Source organism: Hesperophylax consimilis, chromosome 1, assembly GCF_061612785.1.
Source record: "Hesperophylax consimilis isolate HC1 chromosome 1, BYU_Hcon_1.0, whole genome shotgun sequence".
Lineage (NCBI taxonomy): Eukaryota > Metazoa > Arthropoda > Insecta > Trichoptera > Limnephilidae > Hesperophylax > Hesperophylax consimilis.
The window spans coordinates 9,378,720-9,398,336 of record NC_142836.1 but is presented as its reverse complement, the minus strand read 5'-3'; the positions used below and the strand labels follow the sequence as shown (position 1 = coordinate 9,398,336).

Below are 19,617 nucleotides of genomic sequence, written 5' to 3'. Positions count from 1 at the left end.
ACTTATGTTTGAACAATGAACAATACATTTTTTGTTATTCTTCTTTTCTTGGATTATTCACAGCTTTAAAGCATCTATGTAGTAAACATCTCTAGTATGTGACGAGAAAGTCAATTCTTTGCTACAATCTAGAGAAAAACTGAGCTTTTTACTTAACTCTTCATGAAATGATTCAGGATGGATGACCCTTTCATTTTGCAAAAGTATTATACCTACCATGAAAATAAAATTATTTGTTGCCAGGCTGTAGCAGGAGATGGCTAGAACAATTTCACAATGAACAAATTTTTAGTACGCCACATCAGGTCCACTTTACAAAATCATCATCTCTTCAAACCTGGGACTGATCAGGGCTGATTAGTTAATGAAAAAGTGATTGTAAGGAAACTCTTGCTAATTGTATCTTGAATAAGTTGTCCAACATTTTCTATACCTTTATATTTGATAAAAATAATATTCACACAAGTATGTAAACAATATTTAATGTTCAGGAAATAGAAATTTTATGGATGTGTAAATATGAAATCACATTTACGAAATCCAGTTAAAAAGATGTTTTCAAATAGAAGTACATACGTACGAATTATTTTGATAAAATAACGATTATATTAGTTGTGTTTTCATACAATATCAAATAATATGAACATTTTCACGATAAAAAGAGTCGTTTGATAAAGAACTTAGTCTTCAGGAAGACGTTTTGTATCACTACAATTATTAGATGCATAATAAACTTCGACAATAAGCAAAACGAGAAGTGACATTTCTCCGTTGATGTAATAAAAGTGGGGTTAAAACGCGAAATCGATAAAACTTCCGCAATTTTATTTGTAACTTGTAAGTAAACTAAACCTTACGCGAGTTTAAAGGTTAGACGTAAACAAAATCGATAGTATTTCAAGAGACAATCTTACAATCTAATAATCACTTGATTTTACACAGAATACTTACAAGATCAACTGTCAAATTCACACTAGAACGCCTATTTAAATTGAATTCAATGGCAATATTATACACTACGAATTTTATTTTTGCACTTTTTCACTAAAATTATCATGGCACTTGGTGAAATTTAACAATTAGACGAGGTTTTGAGGTTCCCTTACATTTTGGTAGTTATTGTGGGAAGCCTTTCGCGATTCGATGCGGAAATTGTAAAAGAAATCGGAGATTTTCGCCTCGAGATGGAAGTGTACATTTTGACCAGCTGACCTCGTAACAACGGCGCCTTTCCTAACCAACACTGCGCTAGGATATCCGCTACCCCTTATTCGTTACTCGCTATCCGCTACCCTATCGCCTTTTCACGTGACTTGATTTTCCCACATTTTCTCCTTTCTCTATGGACCTACTCGTGGATAGCGGTTTCATTCAAGTCGCGCAAAATGGGAGAATCAATATCTTTGGTGAAGCCAGTGTTTTATTCCGGGTTGCGTTGATGTCATCAACGTAACGTGCCTACATTATTTTATACATGTACTTGTAATTGGTAAAATATTCATTAGCTCCTTGTAAATAACTAGGTATTTACTAAATTACATTTTTGGTAACATTTACTAACTTTATTTCTTTGGTTTATTACCTCAACGTCTCGTTATTTAAATTTCATTATTTGTTTAAAAGTGTAGTCATCGTCATTGACATAAATTAATCTGAGGTCGTCGATTTAATATTTTAGTATGTAGGTAAACTGAAAGTACATGGACATTATGAACGTAATTTGGCAGTAAATTAGGAATATTACGAACCCTTCTGCGTAAACTATCGTAACCCATAAAATGATAATTTTGAGTTCTTAATGTATCTAGTTTGGATGCCGTACAAATTTTATGTGAAAATTAACAAAAAAAAATTAAATATGTAAACCAATTTTTTACACGGTAGTTGTTCATAACACCTTTGTGCTGTATGACCGAAAAATATAAAAAAATAACAACATTTGGCAACAGGGTAAAAAAAACCTTTGGAGCCGGATCTATTCTTCGACCCACTAAAAGACAATACTCAGCTTACTAACCCCATTACACTCGATTTATTTCGAATTTGACATAAAAATTACAACTTCGGACTCGATTTTCTCCATAACGAAAGCTCAACTCAAAAAAGTTAAACAACAAAATCGTCTCAATGTGATTTGATGTTTCCGGACACCATGTATACTGCACTTTATTTTTTTTAAATAATTATTTTTTCTTGTGAATACAAATTATAAGACTAATATTAAGTTTTGCTAGGAAAACCCTCTTACGACTAACATGCAAATTTAGTTATAAAATAAATTTAAAAGGCGGGTATATGTACCGCCGCCCCGGGAACCATTTGTTGTGTAACCAACACCTCTGCCATAGGTCACCCCATAATTTTAGTTTATTACCTACTTAACAATGCACATACACTCAATATGAATGTTTTTTTTTTACTCCTGTTAAATTATTATTTTTGAGATTTTCAATCCTAGACGGTGTCCGGAAACGTGTGGTAAAAGTGGGAAACAGGATTATATGAAGGATCGAAACTATCAGCTGTTTGAACATCTGTTCTGCCGTATGGAATCTTGAGCAAGTCGTGGCGACTACTACTTTTTACCCCCTCCTCCAGTCACACTTCCACCCACACTTTAACACTTAATGCATTGACCATAATTTTGTAATAATATAAAGTTTGTATATATTTAACCCCGAAAAAGGAAAGGTGGTTCCGAAACCAGTCGAAAAAACACTTAGGTACAAATAATGTGGAGTTTTACTAAGTGAAATTCTTTTATCTTTTATAATGAACAACCACAAAGTATTAACTGAAAACAATAGAAAAAAATATTGACCTTATTTCGTGCACATTAACACGACCACATCATACTTCTGCAGTGATCCCATTGCTAGTTCCATCTAGCCCCCGCCGACTAATTTAATAGAAGATTTTCATTTGGATACTTGTTCAATATTTTCATAATGAGAAAATCAAAACAATCCCACAATGAAGAGACCCGGCCGAGGAACAATAACAGGGTAAAAGGTGAAATTGCAAGTTAGCCTCATCCACTTGTATTAAAGTCGGGTGGAATACCCAGTGCGGGGCGACGCCATCGCATTTGTTCTTGTCATTTCTGTATTTTGCTACGGGCGCGGGTGGTCCGTCCGTGTAGACACGGAACCCAGTTGACACGCGTGACTTCCAAAACTAAATACAAAGTGCAAACTGAAAAAAACCGTATTTTCAATACCAAAGGTTTGGAGAGTGAAACATTTACTAATCTGAGTTAGCTGTTTTATCTATTATTACACTCAAACTTAGAATTACAAATAAGGAACTTGAAAAAATGAGTACGTCGGGTGAGGTGTGTCCAGGATGCCCATACCCACCAGCTGCGTGGCGTGCCAGATCGGGAGAGGCTGTTTTGGGATGGATATATTTATTTTTTTATTTTTATAAAGTTTTTATTCCAGATAAAAGAAAATTATATTTTTACTTATTAACTAGAAATAACTAAAACAAATACATTTTTAAATAACATTACACATAAATGTATAAAATAACAATATTATTCACTTTCAGTGTTTTGCTGTATGAGCATAAAAGTGAACAATTTTTTTTAAAATTTACCTACACTTTTTTCATTTTTAGTGATGTCTGGAAGGAAATTATATATGTTGCCCCCTCGTAACCAATGGATTGCTTGCCATAGTGAGTGTGTATGGTATTTAAATGTAAAATATATATTATACATATATTCATATGTCCGTCACTCCTGGACACACCGATAGACGTATGTTGTAGGCAGAGATGTGCTTTATTTCAAATAAATCCATTTCAAATGGAAATGGAAAATGCAAAATGGGTATTTTCCATTTTGCATTTTAAATGCTTTTCTAAAAGCCATTTTGCATTTTAAATGCTTTTCTCAATGCATTTTCCATTTTAAATGCTTTTTTGCAACATTCTTCCTACTATCTCCTCTCATCTTTTTTTCATAAGCCCCAAATATCAGTCGGTCCTCAACCTCGCTATGAGAGATAATTTACATTTGTCAAGTTGCTCCCTGGTAGGAGCCCTGGCAATTGAGTGATACCATTACAAAAAATACTGATTCAAACACTGAACATGGGGCCATGACGCTGTAATATTAAATGTTAGATAGCAATTTCTATGTTTTTACGTTGGCAACATTAGTCCTGCGATATTTTTTTGTGGTTTCATAATCTGTAGTCGTGGTGTTTTTGGATTTACCATCATGTAATATGTTTGTTCTACATTGATGTCCATTATTAAATGACAAAATTGTTTAAAAATTCTATAATTATTTTGATTGTTTGACCTGAGAAACCATTTTGCATTTTCAATGCATTTTGAAAATAGGTATTTTGCATTTTGCATTTGAAATGCTTTTCTAAAAACCATTTTGCATTTTGCATTTTCAAATGGAAAAGTTTTGACCCATTTCCATTTTGCATTTCAAATGGTTTTGGGTACCCATTTTGCACATCTCTGGTTGTAGGCGAGTCTGGCGTGTCAAAAATATCAAAATGTTTTCTTGAACAGAAAATCAATTTCATTGACCTGTTCGAAACCTAGGAGTCGAAAGGTCTTATGCAAACATCTTATTGCGACATCACTTTTCTTTCAGATCCGTATAAATAGGTTACAACACTGTTTAGTGATACTGCTTATAATATAGTCTTGATAAACTTGATTTTGATACACAGACACGGGAAATTCAAATCTTCTCCTGGAGGGTTTACACTAATTTTTCTTTCGGCTTGCCAACTGAATCATATTTTAGCAAAACTTAGACACACAAACCCTTAATATTTCATCCCAAGTGCAGGGCCAGCCCTGAGCCTGAATGTGTTGGCGCCCCTTGTCAGTAATCAGTAAACGCCGAATCAATAATATTTGGATGTAATCAATAATATTTGGATGTAATCAATAATATTTGGATGTAATCATAATATTTGGATGTAATCAATAATATTTGGATGTAATCAATAATATTTGGATGTAATTATTAATATTTGGATGTAATCTATAATATTTGGATGTAATCCATAATATTTGGATGTAATCAATAATATTTGGATGTAATCAATAATATTTGGATGTAATCAATAATATTTGGATGTATTTAAAAAAAATCTGTTAGACTGTTAGGTATTATCAGCGCCTTGGCTCCTTAACAAATTTGGATGTAATCAATAATATTTGGATGTAATCTATAATATTTGGATGTAATTAATAATATTTGAATGTAATGTATAATATTTGGATGTAATCCATAATATTTGGATGTAATCAATAATATTTGGATGTAATCAATAATATTTGAATGTATTTAAAAAAATCTCTTAGACTGTTGGGTAATATCAGCGCCTTGGCTCCTTAACAATTCGTTTCCCTATGCGGCCTGCTCCCATTGCGCCCGCACAGGGCAGATCCAACCCAAGTGCATATTACTCTAATAGCTTAATCAATCAGTAATTTACAACACATTTACGAGTACTTCGATAAGCTCTTCAGGGAGAGGTTTTGCTAAATGTTTCTTCAATATTGGTGTATACATTTAAATGTAGCATAAAAATACACACAAACATGAAATAAAATATTGTTATACTGCTAAAATGCAATAAGTACCATTCCATGCTATCATTATGCGATAGGCAGAAAAAAATAATGATAGGTTTGGTTTAAAAAACGCTTTAAGAAATAATAATTCTTCATTGTAAGAAAATATTTTTATTTTTTTAAGAAGCGTAAAATGAATGACAAGAGACTTTTTATGAAAAGGCGATATTCGCTTTTTCGTGTAAAAATGACGAATTTTGTGTAAAAATTCGCGGAACCGCAAACGTATTTTAGTTAACTCGTAATTTTGTTCAGAGAAGAATATACCTACTTTTATAAAATATAAAGATTAAGTATCGATGAGAAAACGTAAAATACAATTGATTTTTTGCTTGAACTTGCAGCATCTAATAGTCAGGTACCTCCAATCCTTCCTTTTACCTTCTTACTTCCTCCAGTCTCACTAAATTGAGGTAGTCGTTATTACTACTCGCTTCGGCCTTACTATATATTGTGTTGTAATACGTATAAAAAAGATATAAATCTACAGAAGTCCACTGTGACAGCTTATCACACCGCATTTTCTCTTGTTCCCCAGGTTGAACCCTATGTTCCGCAAATCGCCGTTTGCATTTTAATGCACTTTAATGTTTCGTTCTGTTCCGTTCTGTTCCGCTGCTGGCCACTGCCGGCGGAAGTGGGCAGAAGTTTTGTTTTGTCTTTTTGGAATGACCAAGAGGACAAACTGACAGGTAGGACGAATTTACATTTACGAATTATGAATGATGCACTTCAGTAGATAGCGCAGTTTCGAGGTAAACCTAGTACCTATTTAGGAGAGTGGTAGATACATTCAGAAACACCCTGGTAGTGGCTTTAGTCGTGTTTAGTGTCTAGATCTAAATATCCACGTTCTTCTCTTCCTTCTTCCTTACCTCTTTCCTCTGTCTTCAACCTCACAACGAACTTCAGGGTTTCTGAATGTTATGCGGTACCCACATAAAAAAGATCTAGATTTGGATATAATGGAGAAACTCGTATTGTAACGTTTTAATAATGGACATCAATGTAGAACAAACATATTACATGATGGTAAATCCAAAAACACCACGACTACAGATTATGAAACCACAAAAAAAATATCGCAGGACTAATGTTGCCAACGTAAAAACATAGAAATTGCTATCTAACATTTAATATTACAGCGTCATGGCCCCATGTTCAGTGTTTGAATCAGTATTTTTTGTAATGGTATCACTCAATTGCCAGGGCTCCTACCAGGGAGCAACTTGACAAATGGAAATTATCTCTCATAGCGAGGTTGAGGACCGACTCATATTTGGGGCTTAGGAAAAACAGATCAGTGGAGATAGAAGGAAGAATGTTGCAAAAAAGGATTTAAAATGGAAAATGCATTAAGAAAAGCATTTAAAATGCAAAATGGTTTTTAGAAAAGCATTTAAAATGCAAAATGGAAAATACCCATTTTGCATTTTGCATTTCCATTTGAAATGGATTTATTTAAAATAAAGCACATCTCTGTAACGTTTCGATTATTGTAATAATCGATGATTTTAAGTGTTGAATGATATCAGAACAAGGTATGTTCGTTAGTTGATTCCTACCTTTGCATATCGATGGCCCAGCGTACGCACGTGAAAAATGCAATTTTAAAAATCCATTTATAAAAATACTCTATAATAATTATCAGATGTAAATCAACAATATTAATATGAATATCCGCTTTTTATCCTTTGTAGATGAAAAAAGTAATGTACATTTCCCACGAAACATCTATTTACAAAGTAATAATCTTGATTGACGCTTTACAAAACACGTAATTGTTTTTGCCCTTAATACATGTGTTCTCTAGGCCAGTGCTCCGCAACCTTTTCTCACCTACGACACACCAAATTTCTTCCTAGAATTCCGCGGCACACCAAAAGCTATATAGATATTAAATTGATTTTTTGACAAAATTACATACATATATCTATAACATATTTATTTTTACGCAATCTTAATAATTATTATAAAAAAATAATAAATTAATGAGCGATTCACTGTTAAATTAACCTGCGCTTGTTTCAATGAACACAAAAGTTTTATATTCGGCTCGATTTTTGACAGCGTAACCCGAAGTTCTTGGTCAAGACCTTTTAAGCATGACCGCTTATCATTTTTAATTAATAAAACCGTTGAAAACCCTTTTTGCTACCCGTCATTGCCGCAGCGATATCCGTGCAAACAGCAATACAATTGCTCCATTTAATATTATATACATGGTGTCCGGAAACTCGTAGTACAAGCGGGAAACTGGTGAATCTACATCACATTTGGAGTCGATTTTGTAGTATAATTTTTTTGATTTGAGCTTTCGTTTTCGAGTAAATAGACTCAGAAGTTGATTTTTTTTTTGATCAAATTCTTATAAATTATTACTGAAGATCAAAGTACCCAACTAATTGAAACTATTTAAAAATTTAAAAGTAAAACAAATAATGACGAAAAAATTTGAACCCTGAAATAGCCGAAAAATATATTTTTTTGGTTTTTTTTTCATAAAAATGCTCAAATCAAAAAACTTTATGTTTATTTGGGTTCCCCGTGTGCTATACATTCTCCAGTTTCCGGCTTGTACTACGAGTTTCCGGACACCATGTATTTTGAAGAAATCATCGGTTACTTGAAAAAAATCTTCACCGGTAGTTCGCTCTGGAACCTCCTTACAAAATAAATAATATTCTTTAATAAAGTCCCCGTCAACGAAAAGTAAAATAGCTATCAACTGTGCTTTATTTTTAATATCGGTTGTTTCGTTGATCTGAAGCGCAAATTTTTCAGCCAATAACAGTTTTCTAATCAGTGTTTCTAATATATTGTGAATACGTCTTTTAACAGCACCTGCAGACAATGAAAAATGGACAATATTATGAAAAATATTTTTTCATTGTGTATTAAATACATAATGAAATATTGTAAAATGTCAAATACATTGAATTTGTCCGCGGCACACCTGTGTCCGGCTCACGGCACACCAGTGTGCCACGGCACACCGGTTGCGGAGCACTGCTCTAGGCCATCGTTATTTTAAAAAAAACTATCCCGCAGCCAAGTGGGGGAGTAGGTAGTACCCAAAATCACTATCCTCCTTATATTAGCTTAAATACTTGACAAATCATTTTAGTATTTTACGTATTCCTGCGCAAATACATAAGTTACCATTAATAATTGACTGAATATTTGGGATTTCTATAGTTTAAAAGCCCATAAGATAGAAAAATCATGGGGTCGTCGGAAGACCCACTTGGTTACAAACGTTTTGTTTGGCATCTTGGCCTGTCAAGAGTTAAAAGGACAATGGTAATGAAACAGAAATCTACCCGAGTATACTTCTCTCTTGGTGGCTTTTAAATTGCAATGCGTGCATTCAAAAGCGGCATATCTATGTGAATCAATCAATATTCAGTGGTACCTCGACATACGAGTGTCCCAACATACGAGTTTTTCGAGATACGAGCCGGCGAGCGAGTGATTTTTTGCTTTGAGTTACGAGCGAAATTCGAGATAAGAGTTCGGTTTAGCAGGTGTTAGATGTTATACTTTACATTGCCTAATAAAAATATATAAATCATATTATTAAATCGTTATGTAACTGGGAATAAAGTGCAGTGGGGGAAGGGTTTGAAAGCTTTTGGTATTCGACCACCGTCAAGGTATGGAAACCTATGGTTGTACAAAATGTACAAGTATTACTTTGAACAGCTTCCATGTGCATGTAATTTGAGCCTGTGGCTAACTTATGGCGAACAGGAGCAAAAGCAGAACCACAGAGTAACCGGAAATTAAATTTCCTTCACTTTTAATCTTTTCTTTTTCATCATCGCCTTTCATTCACCCTCATCAAAAATCAAAACATATTCTTCTTTATATCAAGAACACTCACTTATTTTCAGAATCCTGAAGGCTAGCGAATATATTTTACATAATAATATAACTTATGCAATATACATGTTTTCAGGAATAAATAATATTTTTATCCTTAAATGTTTGAAGTCACAACTAATTGAAGATCTTTCAAGATAAAAATAAGTGTTACTACAAAAAATTTCATCATATTATTTATTTCATATTGTCAGGGTTGGATTAAATTATACAAACAAAATAAATAAATGTATTCAATTGGAACTAAAATCTTTAATCACAAATTTCTTCGCATTCAAGATAAACAAACAAGAAAAATCCACATTACTTTATTTTATTTTTTATTTGCAAATAATTTATTTTGAAATGATATTTAATTGAAAAAGTAATAAGTCAGTGGCGACATCGGTTTCCATTCAAATTTGCAAGGAAGACATTTATGTTGTGTATTATCAGATTCTATTCAGTAGTACCTACCTACACAATAAAAAAATACCACACCAAGTATGTAGGAACCTACACGGAGAAAACTTAACATATTGAAAATTATAAAAATTCTAATATTTTCGCATTTTGTCATTATATAATTACAGGATGAACGCAGCTGTATGAAAACGTATTCCGATATTTAAAAAAACTACTAATAGTTTTTTAGGAAATAGAATGGTGATATTAGCCAATTTTTTTAATCAAAAAGGAAGTATTTTCCTTAAAGGGAAATGTAAAAAAAAACTTTTTTTTTATTATTTTTTTATTTATTTATCTATTAATAAAAAGGTTTTTACTTGTATTTATCGACATCTGTCTCACTAGGGTACACCTGTGTTGAGACAGACGAATTATCTTTAGAATGGCGATATTAGGCTAACAGGACTTTAATAAATCAGCAATACTCAATTTTCTCCGTGTAGGTGTACCAAGTAAGAATATCAATTAAAAGTAAATAGGTACCTACCTAACCAATTTAAAAAAAATATTCCAAATATCTTCGTGAGTACTTTTCGTTATTGGGCACAGTGAGAACAGGTACAAAAAAATACCGGTTACAAAATACTCAAAAGTATTTTATACCGACCTGAGTATCTGGGGACGGAAAGTAATAAATACTTGTGAGTAACGATTCCCTAAATTTTTTTTACGTAAAATTGATTCCCACAATAATTATTCGAATCGATGGGGGGGGGGGGGGGGGGATTATATCTGTGAAAGGTAATTCCCCACAAAAAAAATCCAATGTAGGTACGATGTGTGATTCCCCACAGTAATTTTTCGAATCCATTGGTTGGGGGGGGGTAGTCGAAAAATACCCCACATTTTTTCATGTCTTCTGATTCTTTTGCCGTTATTAAAAGTACCTATAAAAATACCTGTTACTAGTACCTATTAAAAATACCTGTTGAAAGTAACTATTAAAAATACCGGTACAAAATACTCCCAAGTATTTTATACCTATCCGGGGACTGGGGACAGAAAGTAATAGATACTCAGTCCCAGTATAAAATACTTGTGAGTATTTTGGAACCAGGTATTTTGGAGATTTGTCACAAGTACAAAGTATTGCATGAAAACACCCGGTACTTTTACAGGGTACGATAAATACGCCTCACCTCTATTCTTCACCCGCCAGAACACAGGGGCATCGTTAGCATGGCGGGTGAAATAACACTAAAAATGTATCCACTATAATTTTTTTTTGAAAAGAAGAAAAAAACATAAAAAAATCTACTCAATTATATACACCATACCCGGTACGTACTAAGGATAGGGTAGGTTTCTAGAATTTAGAAATTCTAATAAAAGTATCTTGTACCTACCTACTAAAGTGTTCCTACTTATAAGTTATTCACAGCTCCGTTCCTTTTACACTTTAACAAGTCGACCTTGGCCGCGACGCCATGACATATTGCGAGATTTTAATATTAAACCCCCCACACATAATCGTGATTGACGCCGGCGTGGGGGGAGGATTTATATGATAATCCCACACACAGGGCCACCCCAAAGTTATGAGTTGCCCTAATGCAAGCTGGAAAGACCATCCTTGGCCAAGGTACAATATGCCATCATTGTCATCCCTATATTTCTACCAACGCTGAACCAATTCCTATTTCCTATCATAATTAATAAGGCGACGGCCTCAGTGGTCGAGTGGTTACTATCCTTGGCTAAGAACCAAGTAAAATTAAATTGTGTTATTTCATAATTTAAAATGATAACTTCCATCTTTTCTTATATATAAAGGAGAATGTGTGTTTGTGGCGGGCGGCCGTCGTGGATTTGATTTTTATACAAATCTACAGTTTTATTCCGATATAGACGGCATTTTGCACACACGACCTTCAAAACAAGTGGAAGGTCATAGTCAATATGAAATTTCGAAAAAATCTGCAAGAAGGCCGACCAACGCCGGGGAATTCAGCTAGTATAGTAAATTTGCGGCAAATTCCAGAAGACTAGATAATTTCACCATCATCCTGATGAAATACCATAAATCAGAATAGCCAGGTACCTTCCTCTTCCTCATCTCCATCTCCTCCCCACTACTTTTAGCCTCTCAACATAAGGGATGCCATAGTCTCACTGATTCCAGGCGGTTGAGAGCAGTTGGGACTCTGTACGGTACTAACATAAAAAAAATCCTACGTCGTTGTGTGGGATTTGCCAGTAGGCAATACACAGATTTATTGAAGAAATGCAGTGCAATTGCAGTAAATAATAATAACAAGATAATAAATATGAAAAAATGGAAGATTTGTCGATAACAGAAAAACAAGATTTTTTTAAAAAACAGCAAAATGGGCTGTTTTAGTAGTTGTATGTAATTTTTCAATTTAAGCTTAAATTAATGATAATTTCCGATATTTTTTAGATTTAAAGGAAGGTTGTTAAAATATTTTATTTCTAGATAGAGATAAGTATTTTGAAAAAAAATTGCATAAATTTCTAAGATATATTAACGGTCTACCAATAGGAAATATAAATTACAGAAGCTATAATAACACTAATTAATTATGAAATAATTAATTTTAAAATTGTTATTGGATTTATAGACAGTCCTGATTTACTGAGCCTAATCACCTCCAACATACCAACCAGAACTACTCGTTCGAAAATTCTTTTTAATTTACGTAAATTCTCGCTTGTGCTTAGATTGCATGCAGTTGGCAATAATTTTTCATAAATTGTAGATGTGTTCATTTGCACGGAATACAGTTACAAGAAGGCTTCAATAACTATAATACATCAATAATAATAATTGCATCTTCTGCATGGGTTCTAAATAATTTTAATAGCTAATTTTAATTCATGATCACTGTTCCACAAAATTATTATGTATTTGACATGTTTTTAAATGGGCGTATAATATAAATGAACATGCTTAGTATTAAATTTTGGAATTATAATGACTTTTTATTTTTTTACGTGTACCTTTATATTAAAAAAACCCAACACTGTGTGAAAAATAAAACAAAACTTTGATTACAATATTAAAGGGCATCAAAACTCATCGGTTCTGTGACTTGATCCTGAGAGTTTGTGTCCTAATGGGGGCAATATTTGGAAATGATCTAAAATGCATTAATATGCCTTCTGTTGCAGAGGGGACGATCTCTCATTATTCTGGTAAAACAAGGATTTTTTCGAAAATAAAATAAAAATGACATGTTGTCATATTTAAAAACAGTTAAATTGATGTTTTAAAGCTCCATACTTCATGTTTCAGCAATAAAATAACTTAAAATTCCAGTTTGAAAGATCTGTATATAATTCAGCTCACCGTTAAAGAATATATACTGCTTCATATATACGGATTAAAGAAGAACATTAAGTTACGATTTGCTTCCCTTTCAAAACGTCGCCCTACGGCGTTGCCTTACTTATGAAGGAACGTTTCTTGGTTAGGTTCGGCCCTGTTTCCATAAGAAGTCTTCCATGAAATATCGGCAAAGTGGCCGTGCTTCGGGAACGATAAAAACGTCAAACGTTCTTAAGGCGTTACCTGAATATTATTGTACCTATAGGAAATGTCAAAAACTGTTTACTTGACGCATCCATGATACCTTCTATTAAATATGTTTTGTTATTTCAAGTTACTATGCCACACTAGAAAAATAACCGACGCTGAAAAACACGGTTATTTGACAACTTCGTTGAGCTAAATGTCGAATCGTCAAACGTCATATGATTTCGATTATTTCCACAAAGAGAAAAATGAGCATTGCTAATTTATTAAGAATCTCTTTAAATTATTGCTAATCCGGTTAAAAACGGGATTACAGGACTTTAACGAATGAATTAACAGGTTTCCTAATAAACTATTTATTATATTATTACGGTGTCGGGACATGTGTTTAAACGCGTGTTCTGACATCGTGATAAAGTTTTCGAAATTTACAAAAAGTTTACTATGAAACCCGTTAATTAATTCGTTAAAGGCACGCATTCCCGTTTTTAACCGGATTACCAATAATTTGCAAATTTTCTTAATAAATTAACGATTCTGATTATTCTCGGTGTGCGTGAAATTATTCACTTTCAATCAACTTACAAGGTAACTAACCATAATCTTTTTTTTTTATGTATTTGAAATGTGGATTTATTTTTGAAACATTTCGTAATTTTTCAAGCGTTCAATTGAAAAGTAAATTTCTGATCGTCTATTTATTTGTCATATATTTTTAGAAATAATTAAAATAATATTATAAATAATCTTGAAAATATTTGTTTTTGAAAGGTTGTTCCTGATGCAAATATGTTTTAAATACTTTTATCTTCACTAACTAACTAACTAACAATCACGCCGTTTTCTCGGAGAGGACGGACCGCCAAACAACTCGGCCTTGGCAAACGCTCCTTGCCTCATTCACATTCATACATCGTCTCATACATACTCTTCTATTATTCTGACTCTTGACATGGCCCGACTCAAGTATCTGATTCATACATGGCACGACCAGTCTTCCTCGGGCGTCCCCGACTTCTGCTACCAAAAATCTTATGAGAATTAATTTATCTGTCTATCTACCCATTTATATAAAGAAGCGTGTCTGTGGTGGTAGGGCGGCTTTTCTTTAACTTTGAGTTATTCAAATCTACTGTTTTGTTTTGAGATTGATGAAATTTTGCACACTTGGCATTCAAATCCAAAGGAAGGTCACTGTCTACATCTGATTTCGAAAAACTAAAGCACGGGTAATGCCGGGGACTTCAGCCAGTAACACGATATAAGATAACCGCATCATTAACAGATCAGCACGAATCTAGCAAAACCAATTTGTCCTACCACTAGTTGCGTATTTTTTTCATCCATGGTTATAAATTTATAATACGGAAATAACAATTCTTGCCAAAATTCACAACTTAAATTATTGGGGACGACCAAAATTACTTACATTTGTGCACAGACTTTTCAGAACAAAAAGCTTATTGTTGGTATTTTATACAGAACAAAAATGTTTAGGAAAATCTTTTCGGCTAGTAAAATATCAACCAAAAGCGTTTTTCTTCGGAATATCACGAAAATCAAAATGTGTCACAGCACTCTGCCGCTGCTAAATATTTTATGTCTATGTTTAACAATTATATAATCGACTTTGTAGATGTAATCATGCTAATTTATGCATTGCAATTAGAATTATCTTTAAAAATGTGCGTGCAAATAATTGTATTCTGTTTATCTGATGGTCTCATAGATAAGCAACGTGTGAAACGATGGGTGCCAAGTTTTCCAGGTCCAGTCACACGTCATTACGAGAAATTACATACCAATAAAGACCTTTTAGCCATAACCATCAGAATGTACGTACATACATAACCTATAAATGTATCGTCCCCTGTCTGAGAAAACAATGAATTACAGAAGCCCTCCCAAGAAAAAATATGGAGTTGGTATTTTTCTTATTGTTTTCTTATTTACTCTTTATTTATTTATTATTATCAGCATTATAATGATCGCTTTCGAAGAGTAATTGATTGAGTATCATTGTCGGTGCCATAACCATTGGAGAGTCTCGATCTTCTTGATGAAACATCTGCCAGTTTTTTATGCGAAAAGACGTTGGGTTCGCCTTTACACCATTTAGCAAAGTTTGTGCGTTTCTATAAATCGATATTTGTTCCTTCTGTAGGCTTATTGCCAAAGAGCCTAATTAGTTATCTTGCATCCATTTCGCTATCTTCTACATTGCTAAAATCCATGTCCAATAGGACCTTTACATATGTATAAATCTTTTACTGACAGCACTTAAACAATTTTGTACCTTCTACGTCGGACACATCTGTAAACAGACATATTGTACTTTTTGTATGCCTCCATATAGACTTCATAGAATTTCTTTTGTGGCTTCCCTAATGGAAACGAATGTTTCTTTTATAGCAGGTTTCGACTACTATTTCTTATATCATCTGCGGGTTTCCGTGGGTCTTTGGTTATCGTTTGAGTGTATAATTCTAGTGGATTCGCTATTGCCAAATAAGAAATACACTCTCCGCATCTGTCTGTTCATGCGCTCAGTTCTTGATAGGGTTTTCATTATCATTTACAGAATTTCTTCCGAAAGGTTTATATATATAAAACATGCATATTATATTTATAGAAAATAAAGAAAAGTCGATGTTTTATAATCAAGGCGTAAAAATATATTTTCGGGCATTACATTGCTAGCGCTAGCTAAACCTCATGAGATATATCAAAATAATGTAATACGAAATTGTATTTCTTGATAAGACCGACAGAAAAGTCCACAGTGGTATTTGTCTATCTACTTTCAATAAATATAATATCCATGTATTATATATGTAAACCTTCCGGAAAAAAATACCTAAATGACAGTGAAAACTCAATCAAACTCCGTTGCATAGTTTAGATGAACTAAGCGCACAAACAGACAGATACGAATAGCGACTTTATTTTATACTATTTAGTTAGAGATTAGAGATACCAATGTATCGTCACGTTTACGAATTTACTAAAAGTTTATCAGTAAACGGCCTGTAATCCCGTTTTTAGTTCATTATAATCTGGGATGTTCCGGAATGTTCCCGAACGTTCCAGACTATACCCGAACATTCCAGAATGTTCCGGGATGTTCTGGAATGTTGTGGAATGCTCTCGAATGTTCTATAAATTTCTAGAGGACAAAATTTCCAGCCCTTCTATATTCAAAAGAACGCCCTTCAGGTAAAAACGGGAAACTTCTTCATGGATGGGGGATATAGGGCTATCACACCATATAACTCCCTTGCAATCGTATCGGGACTCGTTTCTGAGTTTTACCGGCACGCACATTGTACACTGACTTTTATAATATATATTGAATAATAATACAAATGTAAAAAAGTTTTTGTGCAATGCGTCAAGTGGAAGTGTTGGTTCCATGGTGCAATTCTCGCCAACCTGTCACTGGTCGCAGTATTTAATATTCCTCCCCAATGACTGGTTGACTGGCATCTGTTTACATGCAGGAATGCAGCGGACACGGTACACAGGATGCGGTCAAGCAGTACAAGTAGCAGTAGCTACTAGCAGCCACTAGCAGCTAACTACTGCAGCTATTAGCGGAGACGGAGACTTGCAATGCGGAGAAAAGGCGGTCATTAGTTGCGTACCAAGAGCGCGATCTAAAAGTCGGTCTGTAAGTTCCGCCCGTTTCTGCAATCTGACATTATTTTATTCAACTTTGCGACAGGAACAGGAACTTTTCTAGGCAACAAAAAAGCTCTAGCGGAGAATGGTTACGTCGTGAAGTATATACATTATAACTATTTATAAAAAATAAGACAAGACTTAAGAAAAAAAAATAGTCAGAAAAGTTTTCGTTTACGAAAAGTTAATAAGTTTCGCTCTGGTGGAACACAAAGGTACTTTGGATTTGGGTACCGCCGCCCCGGGAACCATTTATTAAATAACCAACACCTTTGCCACAGGTCACCTCAAGTGGTTCGCTACGTTTGGTGATTTAGCAGGGGTGCCCGGGTGAAGTGTGTTCAGAATGTGCCTACCCACCAGCTGCGTGGCGTGCCAGATCGGGAGAGGCTGCTTTGGGGACACCCTTTGACCTCTCCAAATGGTCTCTCGACCCATCGCCGCAGGGGGATGGATTTATACATACGTCACACTGATCCCTAGATGTCTATTCATCCTAAAAAAATATTTTAAAATTTTTAAATATTTTTTTTTGGGAAGTATTCTCTCCTTCCTCTCCTTCCTTTCCATCCTCTCCCTCCTCTCCTTCATCTCCTTCCTCTCCTTCCTCTCCTTCCTCTCCTTCCTCTCCTTCCTCTCCTTCCTCTCCTTCCTCTCCCTCCTCTCCCTCCTCTCCCTCCTCTCCCTCCTATCCCTCCTCTCCCTCCTATCCCTCTTCTCCTTCCTCTCCTTCCTCTCCTTCCTCTCCCTTCTCTCCATCCTCTCCTTCCTCTCCTTCCTCTCCCTTCTCTCCATCCTCTCCCTCCTCTCCCTCCTCTCCCTCCTCTCCCTCCTCTCCCTCCTCTCCCTCCTCTCCCTCCTCTCCCTCCTCTCCCTCCTCACCCTCCTCTCCTTCCCCTCCTTCCTCTCCTTCCTCTCCTTCCTTTCCTTTCTTTCCTTCTTTTCCTTAAAAAGACCCTCAATACAGCATCCCCAAGATGGCGATGAAAATCATTTTTCTCCCCTCCAGGTGCTCTATTCCCCAGTCTCGATCGCTCGCAATTTCCGCCGAAAGTACATACACTGGTAGAGTTTGTTATTCTTGAGTCTCACCGAAAGTACATACTACACGCCATACGTCAAAATTCATTCGACTTAAACAACGAGTGGGTCGAAGCAGTAGAGATCGGCAAAACTGTAAAAATCTCATTGCATCCTGGTGAATTGCCTTATACAAAAAAAAGATCGTTTCCCGCGCGCTTTTCGAAGTTGGTATCGGATTCGTTTAGTTCTGCAAAGTTGTTTTAACCATTTTTTTGGCATTTCGATATGTATCCACCACCACCATTCATTTCAGAAAAAGTGCGGTAGCAAATAAAAACGTTGACAGAACGACGCGGCAACGGATTGTTTTTGACATTTCAAATTAACTCCATAGAAACCTCAGACACATCAGAAACATATACAATATTCACAGGGTTGCCAACACAGTCATCTCTCCGTGCGACACTCAAGAATGTATAAATATAGAACTTATGACAAAAGTCGTAGAGATTTTCGTTCGTAGATGGCGCATAGCGAGTAATTCGTGGTACAGACTCTGGAATAGATACCCTGCCTCCCGTGTGAGGTTAATGTAAACAAATCAAACACGGCTACCATCTTCACAGCATTGACCGGACTCGGAATACAACATAATTTATAGACAGACGAAATGCGGTGGTCAGGTTCAAATTGGACTTCACATCGCTCAGTCAATTTTGTAATGGTTTAATTCTAATCCGAATGAAATAGTGGTGATGTAATAAATTATAATTCCTTCGAATGAATTGTTATGTGTCTTTCTCCCCAAACGTCGACTTTTGTTAATGTTTAGGTAGGGAGACGTCAACAATGTATCCGTTTGGGGAAAACTTACAAAAAATCTTTGGCGCCTCGAGTAGACGTCAACTTCTTTGCATGTTAACTGGAAAAGAGTCAGATATGAAGAAAAAAATTGCTGTTTTACGAGCGTTTAATTCGAAACATAGAATTTATTTAGGAATTATACCACTCTTTTTTTATTTTTACATAAATGTATAAAATACCTTTTGGAAATCTTACATCTACTTTGAAAATACAATTCGAAAGTCCCGGAGCTCTACCGCGAACCTTCAAATTAGCATTTATTGTTTTTGTGTTTAATTCGTAGAACTCCATTTTTTTTTTAAATTTAATTAAAATCAAATTTAATAATATAATTATTAAGTTCTGCAAGTAGTTTTTGGTTTTTGTTATTGTTACAGCTGTTTCGGCTTTCAAGGCCATTTTCAAACTGTGGTTTAGCCACGTTTAGACGACTTATTAATATGATTCTATTTTACCCCCTCCCAAATTTAAAATGATTTATTACCCGTTAAACCAATTTACTGATAAACATAATTGTGACAATAGATTTCATATTCTAGAATGCCGAAACAGCTGTAACAATAACAAAAACCAAAAAATACTTGAAGAACTTAAAAATTATATTA

General features: G+C 34.5%; 1 protein-coding gene across 1 annotated transcript in view; it reads right to left on the bottom strand.

Moving 5' to 3' along the window:
• LOC149426236 (zinc finger-containing ubiquitin peptidase 1-like) overlaps positions 1-1,327 on the bottom strand; it is a 32,235-nt gene extending 30,908 nt beyond the window's left edge. The window contains exon 1 of the mRNA XM_089635414.1: positions 952-1,327. The gene's annotated coding sequence lies outside the window, so the exon portion shown is untranslated. The remainder of the gene's footprint in view (positions 1-951) is intronic.
• Positions 1,328-19,617: the final 18,290 nt, after the last annotated feature.